Raw genomic sequence first — 6,818 nt, forward strand, 5'->3', positions numbered from 1 at the left:
TTCAAAGTCGTAATCTTAATTGCTATCTCCAGTCAAGTCCAACTGACAGCAACCAAGCCACTGCAAAATTATTTGATATTATTTTCCATTAAAACATTTCTCATCCATTTGGCTCTAACTATTACGATTTCATTTACCTGCATTATCTTGTCCAGAATAATCGCTTACGCGTACCTCCCAGTCCAAACCGCCTGACTTTTTGTTTATAGCATACTGGTACCCACGGCCCCACCCAGGGCCTGACTACTGCTGTAGGATGGCACCTCCTCCTGAAGGATGACTTAGGAAGATGCTGAGCACTGGGACACAGCTGTGCTGTGCTGTAAGCTCAGGGCTCACGGGCTGCACCACTCAGGTGACCGGCCGGGGCACAGTGGCTCCGATGCTGCTCTTGTGCGTGGTGCTGAGAACTGGGGCCACACGTGAGCACGAGATGTAACCAGAGATCCCCGCTGTCAGCTCTGCACAGTAACCCAGAGAGTGCTGTCCGGGTCTGAAAGGGAATAAATGCAGAAATTTATCCTGTCTGCATGCACACATGCCCACATGTGCGCTCCCTCTCACACACACACACACACACACTATGAGGACCAATAAAAGATCAAAAGCAAATAAATGAAGCAAATTAACGAAAATGAAGTGGGAGACTGTAATCACACCCAACCATGCAAAAAAAAAAAGGCAAAAAACCGCTCTGAACTAATTAGTATGTAATACACTACTTCAGACAGATGTTCAAATAGGAACAAAAGGAAATAAGTAGGAAAACCATACAATGCTGGCTTGAGAACTTTCAGGAATATGAAAAAAATACATGGAGGATAATTTCCCATTTAGCCTGGAGCAGAAATACGGCCGGATTCGGATCCATTGAAGACACTCTTCGCATCGCCCTCAATAAAACCAGCTGTCCAGCTGAGGAACACGTTCCCGACTGAAGCCCAGCCTCGGGGCTGCAGGACACCGGCTCAGGCAGCCACCAGCTCGGCTTTCATAGCAGTTTTCGTTCTGTCCTCCGTAACTATCATTGCCCACAACTTTTTCACCGTGAAAATCACAAGGGTTTTCTTCGACATGCTCGGATTTTGGAACACGTGAAGTCAGTTGTGATCACAAACAGATGAAGGGACCTCTGCCAGGATGTGAGCTGTGTGGTGTCGGGAAGGGCTGCAGCAGCGAGCGTGGCGCTGAGCTCCTTTGGCACACGACCTCCTGCTCCCCCAAGCCTCCCAGATTCCCAGCCTGCCCTTATCTACTCACTCAAAAATAATTAAAACTTTCACGGTACGGAGGCAGGCGGCACAGCCACCAGTAAGTCACAGTGGCTTCGCATCCTTCTTGTTTTCTGGCATGGGAACGCTTCAGTGTTATCGCAGCCATGTAACTGCTTTCAGTCTGATGCTTTAAGGCGAGCTGTATGGGATGCGGACTGATGCCAGTAACTGAAATTCTCACAGTGATTTTGCCATTTCAGAACTGCATTCTCGGATATTAGAAATGTGTGTTGTAAGACGCAAAACACACAACAGGTAATAAAACAAGCATTGTTTTGATCATCTTGATGGTGCCTGATACTGTCAAGAACAGGAGGATGACTAATAATGTGGCTTTTGGAGTGGGATCTGTTGTTAAAACATCAAGCACAACACCTTGCCAGAAAAAGTCACATTTTGGAAAATTCATTGCTTTTTTTCAGTCTCAGTAAAAGGGCCACAGGAGCCAGCTGTGCGTTGACTCCCATGTCCTCCTTTGGTCTGGCTCGTCCCTTGACCTGCAGCATTGCCAGGTCTCCGCTGCACATTTGGTGTGTCCTGTCTCTGCCCACCTCCTGCACAAGCAGCCTCTGGTCTGCTGCTCTCTACAAGTCAGGTCTCAAGCAGGTGGTCATCCTTCAGCCAGCAGATGCTTAAACAGCTGGAACCTCCCCCTCAAAAACGCATCCAACAATTATCTTTTTTGTACCTAGCTGTTTTCGGATTGTCTCATTTCTGATGTGGTTTCACTGGCTGACTTTATGCAACCATCTGCAATACCTCATCTAAAGGTCAGCAACCTTTACATGTTCATCTTCCTGAAGGTCCGTGTTTGTTACACAGACCATCCTTAAAGACAAATCAATCTTGAGCAGTTTCACTTTTTTTTTTTATAGACTATCCTTTATTTCCCCTTACTGCCTTGAAATCCTGTGTTGTCCCACAGGGAGAGGCTTTCTCATTAGCACAAAAATCTGCATTACCCACCTAGCTGCTGCTTAGTTTAAGTCCTGCTCAGCTCTTTCCTGCTGCAGGGATGCGTTGCCCCAGACATGCTGATGTGCAGCCTGAATTATTTACTAGTACCAGGGAGGGCACTCCTGGCCCAACAAGCCCTTCGTTTCCCAGAGGAGCAGGGCATCAGTGAGCCCCGGATTACTATTAGATCTCCAGGTTGTCTTTTACCTGAGGTCTTGGCCACCACAGTTCTCCCTGCCCCCTTCTCAGGAAGGATCTAGAAGGTGCCAGGATACACCAACGCCTTCTGCCCGTTGTTGCCTGTGACCCCGAAGCCCCTAAACACCGTGCTGTTGGGCAGAACCAGGCAGGGTTTTAGAGCTGGCTGAATGACTGCTTGTCCAAACAATAAAAGCGGTTCTAAACTCATTCTGACAGATTAAACAGAATGCCTTCTGGAAGTAAACAAAGCAGCTGAAGACTTTCCCATCAAATTATATGAATTTGTCTGCAATCTGTTCAGGTGCAAGACCAAGTGTACTGTCCTACCTGCACTGAAGAATTTCTGAAGAAATCCACACCCTGGGTGGTGGAGTTTGCACGTGGTGAAAAGTCAGGCCATGAAACTGAAACCTCATTCCTCTATATCTCAGTTACATCTGTTAGCAGGAGAAAGAGAGAACTGCTTCTCAGTAATTTCATGTCCTACTAGAAATCCAGGCCTTACTTCTCTACTGCTGTGCCTTAAAATTGCTCATTACACCAGCAAATCAACCAGGAGCAGAATTCTGCCATTGCTTTGTCACAAACGAGAGGGAGAGGCACCAGAGATTTGGACCGCTGCAAATTGTTTTGTGTTTTACTTCTCAAGGAAAGAGAAGAAACTAACCCTTGCTGAGCAGTATATGCTGCTGCAGCAGGATTGCCTCTTGTTCCTGACCTACCTTGTTTATAAAGTTATACATTTACTCTTGAAGTCAGTGGAGCTATCAGGGATTTGAACTTCATGTAATTAGGAAAAAGCATCAGGTCATGAAAATGCAGAGCATGTCCCACCGAGCGAGGCAAACGGGACTTGGTGGTCTTGGCTGGAAGCAACAACACAGAACCAGAGAAAGTGTACTCAGCAATAAAATGCAAAAACTGCTGCTGGTTGTGATTCCCATTTGACAGGCATTACAGAGCTATTGTACGTCGCGTAATTAATTTCGTCTTTCTTGTTCCCTTTTACTGTCTGCCCAACTCCTTTCCCATCCATACTAATGCTGTTCTCCGAGCTTGTACTATGGCCTTTGTCCTGAGGGAGGCCTCTGCTGCCTCCGTAGGATTGTTCTTAGCATTTCTCATCCATTAGGCCCAAATATAAACAAGACAACTCATTTAAATTAGAAAACACTTATTATTAAAACAGCAAATATGGAATAATTTAAGTATCAAATATTGAATGCATTGTGTCTTTCCCCCATTTCACACAGTGCACCAGGGTAATACTGACATGCTCTTAAAGCGAATATGCTTACAGAGACTCAGCCTCTGGTCTAGCAGCACTAGTACAGAGTGGAAGCTAAAGTCTGTTCAACAGAATTGCAGTGGATAGAGAAAGATGCCCATGAACCTCCATTTACCCTCAAATTGAATATATTATTTCCCAATAATATCAATTCCTTTGGGACAAAAAAATCTACTTAATTGATTACATCTTATTTGCGTGATACAACAACAAAGCCTGGAATTGTGTTTTTAATATGTCAAAATATTTTTGTAATTGCCCTTAAAAATTGGCAATTTTCTGATGCTGTATTAGATAATAAGATAATACCTCTTACCAGCTGAATATACAGCCAGGGCCAAACAGCCCTGGAACAGTATTTATTTTAATTAAAAACAAGTTCTTTGTAAAAGTTTTAGTCTTCGCAAACAATTTAAACTGAACGTGCACCTCCGAGTTTACCTTTCTTCTGATGTCAAGAAAGTCCTTGCAGCAACATTGTCATTAGCCAGCTACGTTTGTGATATTAGGGACATATGATGGCAATTAGAGGCAGAGCCTCCAAAAATCCTGTACTATACCCAGGCATTGCTATAGCTATTTTAAGCAGATTTATACTTAGGGCATCAAAGAATGTCACAGAGAGAAGAAAATATGGTAACTGTTGCTTTAAATTATAGCTATCATTACTTCAAAAGGATATTCAATCAGAAACCACTGCAGACTTAAACTATTTATGTCTTCTGACACTGAAAGGAAAGTAGGCAGTTTCAGCCTGTCATCTCTTAATTCTTCTTCTTTTTTTTTTTTTTTTTTTAATAAAAGAAAAGTACTGCTTGGTCTGTAAGAAACAAGTTATAAGTCCAGAAGGAATGAGTCAGAACAGGTCTCCTGCTTGGTTTTGACCTTTCCGTGCCTGTCAGCCTCATTAAGTACTGCAGGTTCTTTGCTAGTTATTTTACAAAGACATTGGAAAAATGAGCCCAAACCGTACAGCGACACTGCGCCGGTCACTGGCAGTAACGCCCGGCAGCGTCTGCCCAGCAGAACAGCTCCTATGCCAAGCAGTCACAGGCACAGCTCCTTGGCTCACACCACAGCTCTTGCCTACAAAGCAGAAAGAAGAAGTGAAACCACAGTTGCTCACGGAGTGAATTCGGAACAAAATCATCAGATAATGATTAAATTAGCCAGGGGATTAGCAACCTCTTCTAGCAACAAGAGCACACCTCCACTAGTAACACGTTTAAAAGCAAGGATCTTTCATTTCAGCACAACATTTGTTTAGAGTTTGGCCATAGGACTGTCTGCAAAAAATAGCAGACATTTCAGAAGTTAAACTTAAAGAAAAAATAAGAAGCCATTTTCTTTATATGCACCTTCAACCCTTTTCTCTCCTAATGTACTTAGGGTGCTGAGCAAACAGTGGCAAAGTGTCAAATAAAAAAGAAGAAAAACCTAAAAATAAATGAAAACAAGAGAAAATGAAATGAAAAGAGAGGAGAAAAGCATGTGTTTTCCATGCAAAAAACCTCCCTTGCAAAATGAGCACCTCTATCCCCAGGTGCAGGGAAGAAGAAAGAAGCCCAGGTCCAAAACGAGGAGGGCACCGGGCGCAGGTGGGCTGCAGGCAGCGTCGCGGTCCTGGGTATGGGAGCACGGGGAGCTGCACGGGGCAGACGTAGCCAGCTCCCAGCTATGCTCACCGTGTCCCTGCGTTACGACACAGTCTCAATTACAACACGTTCATTACACAGACACATTCGTGAGGCAAGAGCAAATGTGCCTGAACCAAGACTCGGGGCTCTGCTGCAGTTCCCAGGCCGTAGGAGCATTTCTGAACACACAAGACCTGAAATTGAGAAAAATGTCCAACAAAGCAAAGCGAACAACTCAGTAAAATGCACATGGCCACTCTTTTTGTCGCTGGCATTTTAAATGTATTTTGAAATGTGCACAAAACATTTTTCAGTTTGCTGTTGTGCAAATTTTGTTAACCTTTCCTTGGTAGGATGTGTTTAGGAAAAAAAGAACACCCCTTTACATGTGTCTGCTCTCCTTTCTAATCACACAGTACCAAGTGACCAGCAGACAGTTTGTGCTGTTCGGAGCTTTGTACTGATCATCACGGTGTAAAATCAAGTTACCCGGCCCACATCGAAATAAAGAAGCAGCCTACGGCTGATATCCATTCTCAGCAAAATTCCAGACAGTAGTTTGCTCAGGCACAGAGTCCAGCACAGCATTTCCCCACTGAGATTCACGTGCTTTTGGGTCAGAAACGTCACTCCAGCTATTTGTTTTTGCTGAATGAACAGGAGAGAGCATGAAGACTGGGCAGCAAGAGGGAATATAATAATAATAATAATAATAGTAATAATAATAATAATAATAATAAACACTGAGCACCTAAAGAAAATTAAAGCCATAATGATGAGACAAAAATATATTTAATGGAGAAGATGTAGCTGAAGAACAAGCATGTAAATGACACCGAAAACAGGAAGAGAAGATCAAAACCCTCCGAGATGCTCCACTCCAGGGGCCACCGTGTCTCCCCGAGGGGCCCGCCGTACTTCCCAGGTGTCACCAACCTCGTCCCCGCCGCAGCCGCTGTCCCTGGAGGCAGAGACGCGGCGGGACCGTGGGCGCAGCCGGTCCGTATGGCAAGTGGTGTAGAAGGAGAGAGGTCGCTGACACTCAGCCGCGTGTCTGTTCATTCCAGGTAACTACCACTTTAAGCAAATTGTTTCATGGATTGGAATGTAGCAATAACTGATCTAATTAGCGTAGGCTGTAATTTAGAGGGTTCATTATGTCACAGACATTATGACTCCTGGGTATTACTAAAGGACTCATTTGTAGTACTTGAAATGAATTTCTCTGAACACATATAATGTCACCCATATAACTGGTGTGCAGCTTTAAGACGATCTGACATATTTAAAATCTCTGACTTGGAGAAGGATTAAGTTTCCAGACAGTAATAAACAAATCAGCAAATAGTACAGATTTACTTCTCGCTACGAGAAAAAAAATGATTTAATGGCTATTTCAGGTTGAAATGGCAAGTAAACTCTGTGACAGAACTACAAAGGAAACTAATAAATCATTCCAGA

The 6,818-nt window shown here is 43.9% G+C and overlaps 1 long non-coding RNA gene across 1 annotated transcript; it reads right to left on the reverse strand.

Annotated features, from left to right (window-relative positions):
• Positions 1–283: 283 nt before the first annotated feature.
• LOC125184174 (uncharacterized) lies at positions 284–5,255 on the reverse strand. The gene is made up of 3 exons (XR_007167714.2): positions 4,694–5,255; positions 2,760–2,869; positions 284–493 (listed from the first exon to the last, which is right to left on the reverse strand). It is a non-coding gene; the product is annotated as an uncharacterized lncRNA (long non-coding RNA).
• Positions 5,256–6,818: the final 1,563 nt, after the last annotated feature.

The sequence above is a fragment of the Anser cygnoides genome, chromosome 12 (assembly GCF_040182565.1).
Source record: "Anser cygnoides isolate HZ-2024a breed goose chromosome 12, Taihu_goose_T2T_genome, whole genome shotgun sequence".
NCBI lineage: Eukaryota > Metazoa > Chordata > Aves > Anseriformes > Anatidae > Anser > Anser cygnoides.